The sequence below is a fragment of the Cavia porcellus genome, unplaced genomic scaffold (assembly GCF_034190915.1).
Source record: "Cavia porcellus strain 051 isolate PalLab524CR breed Dunkin Hartley unplaced genomic scaffold, mCavPor4.1 scaffold_6, whole genome shotgun sequence".
In the NCBI taxonomy this organism is placed as follows: domain Eukaryota; kingdom Metazoa; phylum Chordata; class Mammalia; order Rodentia; family Caviidae; genus Cavia; species Cavia porcellus.
Window position 1 is genome coordinate 40231361 of NW_026947489.1, and position 13679 is coordinate 40245039.

A 13679-nucleotide genomic window follows, 5' to 3' on the forward strand; every position below is an offset into this window, starting at 1 on the left:
TAGCGATGCCATGACTGGAGCCCAGCACTGTTGACTCCCTGTTCAGTGCCCTCCTCCTTGCTGAGGGTCTCTGGGACAGCACAAACCCATGCTCTTTTTAAGAGATGGCAGAGAAGGCTCAGCCCAACCCCTGAGAACTTGGCCTATTCCAGGCTTCTTGGCTCTTTCCCACCCTCTCTGAGAAGGCCAGGCCACCTGCCTATGTTACTTGGCCTGCTTATATGACGCAAGCTGCACCAGAAGGAAGAAACAACAGTCACTTCCCAGAAGGGAATAATTCTGTGTGTTGGGGACGAAGGGCTGGGAGAGATGGTGCAGACTTGGACTTGCTGTTCTTTGGAGGCTGAGGCAGGGTTGCTTGTGGTGGATGACCCTGTCCTTCACCACGGCTGCTGTACCTCTGGCATGAACAGTGTCTGCTGAGTGAAGAGATTCCCAGCAATGGTTCTCCTCTGAGACACGTCTGGTGAGTTTCCAGGCATCTTCAGATCAGAGCCAGTGATAGCTTTGGCATCTGCTGCAGGGACTAGCTCATCCTGCAAGACGGTTGGGAGGCCTCAGGACAGCTGGCTTGGGCTGGACATTGTTCTTGCAGATCTGGGATGTTCCAGGAACAGTGCTATAAATCTTGTTGTGAATTGGACAGTTGAGCCAGGAAGGGCGGGGAGCCAGGGCCTTGGGTCCATTTGGCAAAGTCACCATCAAACCTACTCTCCCTAAGAGAGCACCAGACAGGGAGGGGCTCAGAGTCTCACTGGGCAGGGCTGATGGGCACAGTGGATTGTGGAGGATCCTTACGGGGTGGCATGACATGTTATGACACATTTTTCTCATGTTACTTCATTTGATTTTTGCAATAGTCCTTGTCTTGTTCTTATTTTATTTTTATTTTTTATTTTTGGTTTTTTTGAGACAAGGTCTTACTATGCAATTCAGGCTGGCTTTGGGCTCACTTTATAGCCCAGGCTGGTCTCAAACTTGCAAGGATCCTCCCACCTCAGCCTCTTGAGTGCTGGGATTACAGGAGTGCACCACCACACCCGGCACTTGTTCCCATTTTAAAACTTGTTCCCATTTTAAAATTGCAGAAACGAGGACACAGGTAAAGGGACTTTACCCAGCACGTTCCATAGTCAGGCTTGATTCCTGCTTGCAGTACCTGGGAGATCTAGAACAAGTTAGGCCCCCTGTCTAAGCCTGGATTTGCACCCTTGTAATGGGAATAACGCTCCTGATTGTAAATGATTCGCAGGTAGTGTAGTGCTTGCCTATAGCTGGAGCTCCATGAGTAGGACTTTTTTCTTTTCCCTTGGATCCAGATCACACAGAGAAAAACAGTGGAGTTGGCCCTAGAGTTGAACTTTAAAAAAAAATTTTAGATTTCTTTTTTGGGGAATACTGGAGATTGAACTCATGACCTTGTGCTTGCCAGGTAGGCACTTATGCCACTGAACTCAATCTCTGGCCCCCCAATTTTTTTAATTTTAAAGGGAGTGGGGCTGGGATTTAGCTCAGCGGCATAAGCGCCTGCCTTGCAAGCGCATAGTTGTTAAGTTTGATCTCTGGTACTGATAAAAAAAAATTTAAAGGGAGTAGAATAGAACAATAAAATGAAACAAAATGTAACAATGAGAACACCGTATTACATTATTGCATATTGCATTATTCCTCTAAATAGGTGTTCAGACTACCAGTTTGCAAAGTCAGTAAGAGGCTTAGATTGTTTCTTTACTTCAATTGTTATCATCTCCGCCTACATTGCGCTGAATCAACTGATTGCTTTTCGTGGGGGTGGTGTGGTGTGGGGGCATGGGTGTAGGGGTTGGGAGGGTGTCTTCAGCCCATGTGCCAGCTAATGGGGTGGGGGGTGGGGTGGGGCAGGGGCAGGGTGGCTTCCTTGCTGGTTCTCCCCTGGCTGGTGCAGCCTATCATTGAACTTCTATTACATTTCTAGTGCTTAAAATATTTCTCTTCATAGCCAGGCATGGTGGTACATGCCTGTAATGCCAGAATTTGGAAGGCTGAGGTAGGCAGATCACTGTGAGTTTGAGACCAGCCTAGGCTACACAGTGAGCTCAAGGCCAGCCTGAACTGCAGAGTGAGACCATGTCTCAAAACACACACACACACACACACACACACACACACACACACTTCCCCTCACCTTATGTAAGGTAAGGTTAGCATTTTTTTGAAAAGCAGTTTTCTTAAGTAACAAATTGTTTTTTTAAGAAAGAAAAGCTGAGCATGGTTCTGCATGTCATAATCCCAGCACTCTGGGAGTCTGGGGCAAGGACATGACAAGCTGAAGCCCCACTTCCCAATTTAGACCTTGTTTCAAGAAGGGGCTGAGGGTGGGAACTGGGAATGTGGCTTAATGCCTAGGCTCAGGCCTCAGTAGCATAAAAAAAAAAAAAAAAAAAGCTCTGAATGTGTGAACAAAGGGCGGAATGCTGGGGACGAGCCTATGTAGACTGTATTCAGGCTGGTTTTCCTGGGACTTGCTTTCCCCTGCTTCTACAAGCAGGTCCTCCAGGGGCCTGCCTGGAAATTTCTCCTACTTGCTTTAGAAGTGGACCTTAAATATGGGCTCACTAATGGCAGTCTAAGCCCACCTTGAACTGGGAAGGGGTGATAAGCCAGAATCAGCTCTGAGCCAGATTTACCTGTGCCCTTTGGAAGGTCTGGGGTCCATAGTCATTTCTCAGCACGCCCCAGGACCCGAACCCTTTCCTACTATGGCACAAGGCCAGATGTAGTTTTTATTTGACTATGGTGGTGAATCTGGGAGATTCATACTTTGGATGTAAAGGTTGTACAAGCACAAGTCAGGTGCAATTCAAGCTTTGGTTATACCTGGTTTCCTCTTGTCAATCATTCTTTACTTTTGTGATATCTGGTGGAACTGAACTTGACCTGCTCAAAAATGATAGTCAGTTATGAACAGCTCCTATTAGGCCAAGCTGATTTCACCAATTCATCCATCATCCACCTATCCACCATCCATCCATCCTACCACTGTGGATGAGTAAGTTTGTATAAGGTTGAACAAAGCCCAGTCCTTGCCTCTGATGAGTTCACAAATCAGTTGAGAATGACAAGAAAATAACACCACTAGCATGTGTTGCTAGTAACTTAAATATACAGGGAGGGTGAGGTGACAGGAAAGTAACTTGAGGAGTCTATGGAACTGGGTGTGTGACTCCTGCAAGCCACGCCGATCAAGGTGACAGCTGCTGCCATCAGGACCCACCCAGGCGTGACAGGAGATGAAGGGAGCTTGGGGCCTGACAGCATCACCTCATGCGTACCCCAACCCCGACCCCCTTCAGGGTAGCAGCTCATTTGGGCCTCGGTTTCCCCCTCTGTTTACATCGCAGGGAGGGCCTGGACCTCAACTAGTGCTGGCCAGGATGGGCAGTCATCTCCATATCCTGGCACCATGATGCCCTAACAGGTGCTTTGTTGTCAGGAGTTTGTGTTTCTAGCTGGGTAGAAGTGGGTAAAAGTGGCACACCTCTATGATCTCAGACTCCTGAGAGGCTGAAGCAGGAGGACTGAAATTTGAGCTGAACCCAGGAAAGCTTAGTGACTGGGTAAGTAGCTCATTATGAAGAACCTGAGTTCAACCCCCAGTACTGGAAAAAAGGAAAAACAAACAACCATATGTGTGTGGATCACCGATTTAGCCACTTCGGTTACCCCATCCTACCCTTTGCAAGCTGGTGGCTTTCATTCAGTAGTTGTTTATCTCAAGATATAAGTGATCAAGGAGGCTTACACTCATAGTTAGGTTCTTACTGGTTTTTTTTTTTTTTGAGGGTTTTTTGTGAGCTATCCGTGGGCCTGTTCCTACAGCTTCAGGCCTCCTCCTGGGTTGCCCATGTCACTACTGTTCTCCAGCCACCCTGAACTTTTTGGTCCCAGTTCCTGGAACTTACCAGGCTCTCATTTACCTTCACACTTTCAAGTGTCCTGTATTCTCTGCCCGGAACTCTCACCCATCTGTTCTCCTGGCTCATTCTTCTTGCTTTGGCTCTCAGCTTCACGGCTCTTCTTCTCCTGGGCACCCTGGGGCAAGGTGTCCTGTTCTGGAATCCATGGCACCTTTTGTCTGGCCTTGCTGCGCCTACTACCAGTCTGCTTGACAGGACTCCCTGTTGCCCTCTCAGCTCTACAAGGTCAGGGCTGGATCCTCTTGCTGGCATAACTCCTAGCTCTGGCCATGCAAAGGGTGGGCAGACAAAGCTGATGAGTAGAGAACGAGAGAGGAGTGAAGAGAACAAGATTATGACTGGAAGTGACTGTGTGCTGGGCGTATGCATGCCTTAGTCCAGACCCCGCACACAGTGGTGGTGTAGTCACAGCTGAGCTATCTCTTCCCAGAAATCTGCAAGGCTGGGCAGGTGACAGAAGCCAGAGTGGCTGAGTCTCAAAGCTATGTGTCTCTCCCCACCTCTTTAGCTCCTTTCTCACCTCCTGCCCCTCCTGCCTCAGTGGTGGAGGACCTGCTCCTGATCTTGCCCTCAGGCCTTGCCCCTCTAAACCTTTCCCTGGGTGTTTCCATTCCCCCATCCTCTTGTGTCTTGAATTGGTGTTCTTCTGCCAACCCCTCAAGTGCCATATCCGTCCTTGTACCCCCGTGGCTTGTTAATACTTTGCAATGTGACCTCTGCTCCTGCTTCCTCTGCAACTGCCTCTAGACAGTCACCGTTCTGTTCCATCCTCACTCCTCCCCAGTCTGCATCCACAGGTCTGCTTACCTAGGCCCTCTTACTTAAGCCTACCTTTTTAAAAAAGTCATTTTTTGGGGTTTTTCCTATCTTCCTGCCATTCTCTCTCTGACTCCACTCTTCTTGTCGAGGAACAAGGTGTTCCTCAGGTCCTAGCCTTCTGGTCCCCTTGTCTCTTTTCTCCTTGCTGAGCCCCTGTTTACCCTGCACTGTGTGGGCTGGTGCCCTTCTCTATCTGACTGTCAGTGGCTAACTTTGGCTACTGTGTTTGGGGTTGTGGAGCAAGAGCTCCCTCTGTTGGCAGGGTTAGGGTTTCTCTAGAAAAGTGTGCTCCTGAGTCAGAGAGGCAGGTTCTCATGGGGCTCCTGGGGACACTCTTTATTTCCTTGACAGGTGGGCTGGGAGTTGGATTGAGTAGCCTCTTCTGGTAGCTGGCATTATCTCTGGATTGTGCTCCGTTTCCGCCACCCAGAGCCCATGCAGCTGCCTGCACATTTGTGATGCTTCAGCAAGAGGCCTACAAGCTAGATTTCTATATACTTGAAACATCAAGAACCAACAAATGAAATGATATCACATTAAAAAACTCCACATAGCAAAGGAAACAGCCAAAAGAGTGAAGAGACAACCTACAGAAAGGGGAAACATTTTTTCCAACTACCTCTCTGATGAAAGACTGATAGCTAAAATATATAAAAATAAAACCAAACCAAATAAAACAACCCCCAAGTATATTGTGAGCCCTCCCAATATAAAGGACTCACTCAAAAATTGGACAACAAAAATGAACAGACACTTCTCCAGAGAAGTCCAAATGGCCAATAAAAACATGAAAAATGTGTAACATCACTGACTGTTAGAGAAATGCAAATTGAAAGGACACTGAGATTCTTTCTTACTCATAAAGAATGGCCACCATCAAGAAAACAAATAAGGACAAATGGTGGTGAGACTTCAGGGGAAAAAGGAACCCTGCTATCCTGGGCGAATATAACTACTGAGGAAATCAGCATGCAGATGTCCCCCCAAAATAAAACTAGAAATTCCATTCGACCCAGTTGTCCCCTTCTAGGCATCTTCTTGAACAAGTTAAAGGCGTTGTATTACCATGATGCACACATACTCACGTTTATAACAGCAACGCATAATCTCTAACTCCTGGAGATGGTCTACATGTCCATGTCCTACATGTAAGCCATCAGCAGACAAGTGCATAAGGAAAATGTAATGACACACAATGGAGTGCTACCCTGCTATAAACAAGGGCAAACTTGAGTCATTTGTAGGAAAATGAATGCACCTTTTGACCAAAATACGTGTGTATGTGTGTGTGTGTTTTATCGGAACCAGGGATTGAACTCATGATCGCCTGCTTGCAAGGCAGGTGCTTATGCCGCTGAGCTAAATCCCCAGCCCCACACATCGTTTCTTTTGTATGACAAACCTCAAATATAAATGATTTAAAGAGTGAAATTAGAGTTGGATAATACAAAACAGGGAGATAGATCTTTTGCAAAAAAAAAAAAAAAAAAAAAAAAAAAAAAAAAAAAAAAAGGAAGATGGAGAGTGTTGGGAGGGAGAGGAAAAGAAGGAGATAAAAATAGAATTAAAATGTTTTATGGCTGGGTGTGGTGGTACATGCCTGTAGTCCCAGCTTTTGGGAAGCAGAGGCAGGAATTTTGTCATGAGTCTAAAGTCACCCTGGGCTACATAGTGAAACCTGTCTCAATGAGAAAAAAAAAAAAAATAAAAAGAAGAAAGAAAGAAAGAAGAGATGTGTTATGTACAGGTACCAACTTCTCATGATGAATGTAACTATTATATACTATGCATAGGTACTAATCAAAATTAAAAATTTAAAAATAATTCCAAGTGCTAAAAAGAGAAATTTCACTAATAAGTTATTATACAGTTTTCCTTAAAATTAATTTTTCTTGGTTTCATTTTAAGAGCATCACAAATTATTTTACTTGGTCAAAATTTCACCTAATTTGTATGCCATTGGTAGTGATATTTCTGTAAATGTATAAATAGCTATTTCTACAAAGTACAGCATCTGAATAGTTTTCATTAAAGGTAAATTGAACTCATTACTATGAGTTCAAGGCCAGCCTGAACTAAATAGCAAGATCCTGTCTCAAAAATAAATCAATCAATAAAAAAAAAAGTAAAATAAAATAAAATAAAATAAAATAAAATAAAATAGAGGGGCATCTGGGAGCTGTTGCTTTCTTATAACACAAGGGCACACAGGCCTATCTAGGAGGAACAAGCCCTTGCCAGATAGAGAATCTTTTAGTACCTTAATCTTGGCCTTTCCAGCCTCTAGAACTGTAAGCAATATCTTTTTGTTGTTGTTTTTTTTTAGATTTTATTTTAATTTTAAAAGGGGGCAAAATTAAACATAACAAAGCAGAACAAAATAGGACATAGAAAGCAATGTAAGAGATACAAATTTCAAAGCTAGTCAACCTGAGAGCTTCACTGTCTGTCATATTGTCTATTGTTTTCTTCCAAATAGTTGTCCATGTCTTTGCATACAGAGAACTCATACAAAACAACATAGTATAAAACTGATCTGAACAGAATGAGGAAGGCATTTTAGGTCTTCAAAACCAGACAACAGGGAAGTCACTAATGGCTGTTGTAGAGTCTCGCATTCTCTTCAAAATAGCTGTCCATACTTTCATGTATATTGAAGTTCAACAAAACAAAACAGGCAGAGGGGGAAGGGGTTGCTTTGTTTCCCAGTACTCCAGGTCCCAGCATGGTGTGGGTCCCAGTAAATGCCAGTGCCCCTGTCCTGAGCCGCCCACAGCCTGTCACACAGCCGCTCATGGTGGTGGTGGAGGGGTTACTTCAAGCTGTTTCTTTCTAATGAATTGACCATTTCACTGCCCAAGTTCTGAAATGGCCAACAGACCATAGAAAGACATCTCTTTAGGCTCCTGCTTGAAATCAACAGCATCAGGAAGGTGCTGGCCTTGATTCAGGGCCAGATTTTTGTTGTTCATAAATTACCTAGTCTAAAGCATTTTATTATAGCAGCTTGCATTCCCTAAGATGTCAACTTTTAAGATAAAAGGCAAAGTACTAGATAAAATGAAGAAATATAAATATTTTAAAGGAAAATTTTTGCACATAGTTGATTTTTAAAGCTTTCATTTAATAAAACTTCAAATCTTATTACATGTTTTTATTAAAGTAGAACTCTTTCCAATTCTGGTATAACATCTAGTATTCATCTGGCAGCCAATATAAAACACCAGAATAGAGCTTTTTGCATCTCCATCTAGACCTACACATACTTACAAACATAAGGGTACTGCGAGTGACTCAGTAATAAAACATTCCTCAGTGACCACATACGGCAGCTAAGAACACTGTGCTATCTCACAGATACCACAGTCATCACTAGAATAGGAAGGAAGGAAGAAGATGAGTACTTGATTTTTTTTTTGTCTTTTTCATTTTTATCGGTACCAGGGATCAAACTCACAATTGCCTACTTACAAAGCAGATGCTCATGCCGCTGAGCTAAATCCCCAGCCCCGAAGATGAGTACTTGAGAGTGGCTATGTTGTGGGAGATCCAAAGGGATTGGTGAATTAATTGTCTTTTCTTTCATTGAAGTCTTCCCCCCGACACCCTGCCTGAGTCTAAGGCAGGGATCATCTCCTAGCCACACACCTGCAGAGCATTTAGGACTCTACTTTTGTCTGGAAGACATAGGGCAAGTGGACAAATATTTGACACCAAAGAGGATGTTAGGGTTATGTGGTGCCAGTGCCATGCTCTAGAGAGATGGAGGTGCACGGTGTGTGTGTGTGTGTTTTATTATAACAGGATTCAGGTACCCCACAATCATCCATTTAAAGAGGCTCAGTGGTTTTAGTATATTCACCAAGTTGTGCACCCATCTACACTGTTTCTGGGTCATTCTCATCACGTCTTCCAAAACCCCAAACCCATTCGCAGTAACTTCTTGTCCCCTTCAAGCCCCTGGCAGCCACCCATCTGCTTTCCATCTTTATGATTTGCTTGGTCTAAACTTTTGCTGCAAAAGGAGCCGTGTAACACATGGCCATTTGTGATTTCTTTCTTTAGCATAATATTTTCAAGGCTCCTCCACTTCCTAGAAGGTGTTAGAGCTTCACACCTTACTCGGCCTTGAAAGGCTGAGTAAGATTCCAGTGTATGGGTAGATCACATTTTGTTTATCCATACATTAGCCGATGGATTGCTTGCAGTTTTTGGCAGTTATGAATAGTGCTACTATGAATATCATGTACAAGTTTTTGTGCAGACATACACTCTCAGTTATCTTGGGTATACATCTAGGAGAGGAATTTAACAATGCTTGTATGTATGCATACTGTGCGTGTATGTAAGCATAGTGTGTGTGCACATCGTGGGGCAGGGCCTTTTTGTTCAGTTTAAAAGTGATGCTGGCAGTAGAGTCTGTGCAATGCAATGGGGAACGGAAAAAAAGGGCTTGATTAACATTGAGTCTGAGTGGCCAGAAAAGGGTAGGACCAGGATGACGGCGTTGCCTGTGGGAGATGATCAATCATAATTTGGACATTTCAGTGAAAAGTGATGTTATTTTTGAGGTGAGGTGCTAGAATATTGGTTATAAAGCTATTATCCTCCCAATCACCCACGTTGAAATTTGATGGTATGCAGCCTGTAAATTGTCTTTCTCAATATCTCTCACATCTGTCTCCTTCTCTCTCTTCCTTTTGCCACTGTCCTTGTTCGACCTCATGTTATTCATTGCCTCTTGTTTGCTCTTTGTTTTCTGATCACAGAAGTCATGCACAGATACACAAACCTCAAACACTTCAGAAATACAAAATGTAGAAAAGAGTCCCCCTCTATACTACCCAAATCTTCCAGAAATAACCATCATCAACAGTTTAATGCATTCTCTTCTAAGACGTTCATGTGCACATTAACGTTGTTTCTGCTTTGAAACACAAAGTGCAAGTCTGCAATTTGTCCCCCCCATCAAAACCTGTGGGGCATCTTTGCACCATATATGTATCATATATCAGTATCATTCTTTTAAATAGCTACATGTAGTCTATTGTGTGGCTATACAATGGTTTATGTAACCAGTCCCTATTTATGGACAATTGGGTTGCTTCCCAGTTGCTGCTATTATAAACAATGCTGCAATGAGGGTTTTTGTATACTTATCTTTTGTGCACTTGTAGGAGTTTCTCTGTAGAATGAACTCCCGGAAGTGGAAATATTGGGCCAGAGGCTACAAAACACTGTATATTTTAAATAAATGCAATAGCTTGAGCATCCCTGTTCTAAAAATCTGAATTCTGAAGTGCTCCAAAAATCCAATACTTCCATGCCTCACATGGAAAATTCCACACTTGGTCTCCTATGACAGGATGTAGTCATATTGTAGGTGCAGTAAAGTATTATATAAAATTACCTTCAGGCTCAGTATGTAAGGGGTGTGTGAAAGACAAGTAAATTTTGTGTTTGTGTTTGGGACCAAGATGTCTCAATATGTATATGAAAATATTTAAAAATCCCCCAAACTTCACATTTGAAATACTGTCCCAAGCGCTCAAAATAAGGGATACTCGGCCTGTGTCAAGTCTTCATCTAGAAGCTTTATCCAACTTATCCTCCCATCAGCAGATCATGAGGAGGCCACTTCCATGCCCTCTCCAGTGCTGGAGATTTTTGTTGTTGATTTTTGTCATCTGTCTACTTGGCAGCCTGCTTCTTGTTTCTCTCACTGCATTAGAGCCCAGCCTTTGCCTCTATGTCTATTATTTTACCTTTTGCATGTTAACCAGCCCAATACTGAGTTCTAATTTTGAACTTGCCAACCAACCAACCAACCAAAACTCTTGAAAACTTGAAACTGGCCTGAGACACATTCATTCAATCAACATATAGTCTTTGAGTATTAACTATGTGCCAGGCACTGTGCTAAGCCCTGGCGCCATAGCACCGAGCAATAATGATACAGTCTCTGGTGTTTTGGAATTTAATAGATCATAAAGAAATGAAGAAGGAAAAGGCTGTCAGGCTAACCAGGCATGGTGGCACATATCTGTTATTCTAGCACTCAGGAGGCTGAAGCATGAGCATCCAAAGTTTGAGGCTGTCCTGAGCTACATAGTGAGACCCTGTTTCAAAAAACAAAAACCCAGACCATTGCACTTATCAGTTGTAAGTGCTAGTCTAAAATTAATAAAGGGACATGCAATAATTAGCAGGAAGACAAATGAAGTTTCTTGTAAGGGGCTTTTTGATATAATTTCCCCTCATGTAGCCCAGACTAGCATCAAATTCTTGATCCTCTTGTCTCAGCCTCTAGTGAGTGCTGAGATTACAGGTGTGTGTCACCATGCCAGGAGAGAACAAAATCCTCGAGGAGAAAACACTAACATGGAGCTCTGAGCACTAAGAGAGCAAGGATACAAGGAAGAGAATGCTGGGAGAAAGAAACAGCACCTGCAAGGGCAGCTGGGAGTTGGGCACGGACAGGAGCTAGCAAAGTCAGGCTGTCAAGATGAGGAATGTGTCGGGCAGAAATGCACACGCCCATGGATGCGGCCCGATTTGGATACCTTTTCAGATCACTCTAACTGGGCAGAGAAGCAGCAGGAAGACTTATTTGGCTATGGTGGCCTGGGCTAAGGTGGAGGTGGTACAGACAGGGAGCTGTGTTCAGGCTTTGGATGGAGCAACTCTCATCTCTTGAGGTGTATTGAGATGAGGAAGATGAAGGGAGGGACCCAGCGGATTAGTGTGCCCCCAGGAGGGATCAGTTAACTGTGCAAGGCCCTAAGGTGAGAGACTTTAGTCTTTGCACTCTGGGAGTCCTGAGGCTTAGCAGACAGACTCACTGGAGAACGGACAGGGTTGTGCAGAGAACAGAGGTGAGAGTGGAGACTGCTGTGTGCTCTGAAGACCCAAGGGAAGCCTGGAGGTATGCTAGGTGGGGACCTGGGCAGGAACCCCAGCCATGGAAGGGAGGGAGGGTTGGAATTCTGCACAGGAGCAGGTGCAGTTCTCTGTTTTTCTCCCAGGAGTGGACAGAGTGGGTGGCTTTAATGTGAGTCTACTGCAGGTTTGGTGGCTGGGAGTTCCTGCCAGATTGCATCAGGCCCTTCTTCCCAGGAATTATGAAGCAAGATCATTGTCATGGGGGTGGGTGGGATAGGGAGAGAGAGGGTTATCTGAGGAGGGAGAAGAGTGCACTGTCATTTGGGAGACTAGGTGTCACGTTTTATGTGGGTGGCCCCCAAGCCTCATGCATTTGCATTATGCATTTGTGATTGGTTCATTGTCTAGTACTTGGATTGGTGTGTGAGTGCTACACGAGGCCTAGGGGTGGAGCCAGGATGTAATGTAATGGCAGGAAGAAGGCCTGTCTTGCTCTCTTGCCGGTTTCTGCTTTGCTGTTTGCAGCCACCATGAACTGTGGCCCCACCATGCCACTCTGCCATGGAGCCAACTGAGTATGGACTGAAACCTCCAAAAACTGTAAGAAATAAACCTTTCCTTTCCCAGCTATAGGCATGAGTTATTTTGTCTCAGCGACCAGTAAAAAGTAACTAAGATGCTAGAGTACTTCACTTCAGGGAAGTGAGTGGTGCCTCTGGGTGCACATTTGAGGTGGACTTACTCCTAGCTGCATCCTCAGAGGCAAAATGGAATCTGAAGCAGAGTAGTGGAAGGAAGAAGAAGGGAAGGAGAACAAGTACGATGTTGTAATCAGGGATTGTGCAGAGAACAATTAGGATCAGGATATGGAGTTTATATTATTTTTATAATGGTCACCGGGAGTTAACACAAGAAAATGCAGGAAATCTATTTGCAACACCAAAAACATAAAATATACAGCCAAGGGCCTAAATCCCACAGCAATGTCCCACATGAGTCCAGATGAAAACCCAGAGCTCATGACAATGCTTCCCATGAGTCCAACTGGAGGTCCAGAGCCCACAAGAAGCACTCACACCAGTCTCTTTTACAGATCCGTGTTGGGAAGGCCCAAAGGTCAGCAGTGGAAGCCAGAAAGTCCATGCCAGCAGGGTGAAGGAGCTGTGCTGGTTGGTTGAGGGTTCTATGCTGGAGCCAAGGAGTCACGCTCAAAACAAAGACCAGGGCTGTCCTGAAAGTACCACAGCTATCCTCAGTGACACGGAGGCCCCCAGCTCCTCCGACGATAAGCATAGTTGAGTACATGCCAGGAAGCCAGCGTGATGAGTTCATCCTGGAGACCAAGTGGCACACGTCTTCCTCTCCGGAGCCAGGAAGCAATGCTTGATGTGAGAACCAGAGCTTCTCCAGGAGAACCAACGGCTCAAACAGCAACTTGTAGGAGAACCCACAATGCCTTAATGCAATAACTTCTCCTTCTCCAAGTGTCTATTTATACTGGCAACTTTCCTCAGCGCCATGCTGATGTAATCCAGCTAGTGTTAAATTGACCACCAGTTCTTAATCTATAGCATATGTATAGTGGATTAAAACTGGAATCCCAGCTACTCAGGAAGCTGAGGCGGGAGGATCACAAGTTCGGGTCTAGTTTGGACAACATAGTGAGACCTTGTCTCAAAAAATAGAAAGATTGTTAGGTATGGAGACACACATCTGTAATTCTAGCACTTGGAAGGCTGAGGCAGGAGGATTGTCTCAACTTTGAGGCAAGCTTGGGCTGCATAGTGAGTACAAGACCAGCCTAAACTACATAGCAAGGCAGTGTCTCAAACCAAACCAAACCAAACCAAACCAAATCAAACCAAACCAAACCAAACCAAACCAAACCAAACCAAACCAAACCGAAAAAACAGCAAAAATAAAAAATGTCTGGGATATAACTCAGTAGTAGAGTGCTTGCCTAGCATGGATACAATCTCCAGTACCACAAACAAACTAAAAATCTAGCCAGCTGGATGTAGT

The 13679-nt window shown here is 44.4% G+C and overlaps 1 non-coding gene across 1 annotated transcript; it reads right to left on the minus strand.

Annotated features, from left to right (window-relative positions):
* Positions 1-7595: 7595 nt before the first annotated feature.
* Positions 7596-7732, minus strand: LOC111758556 (small nucleolar RNA SNORA2/SNORA34 family). Its single transcript, XR_002792729.1, has one exon. It is a non-coding gene; the product is annotated as a small nucleolar RNA SNORA2/SNORA34 family (small nucleolar RNA).
* Between the last annotated feature and the right edge of the window lie 5947 nt (positions 7733-13679).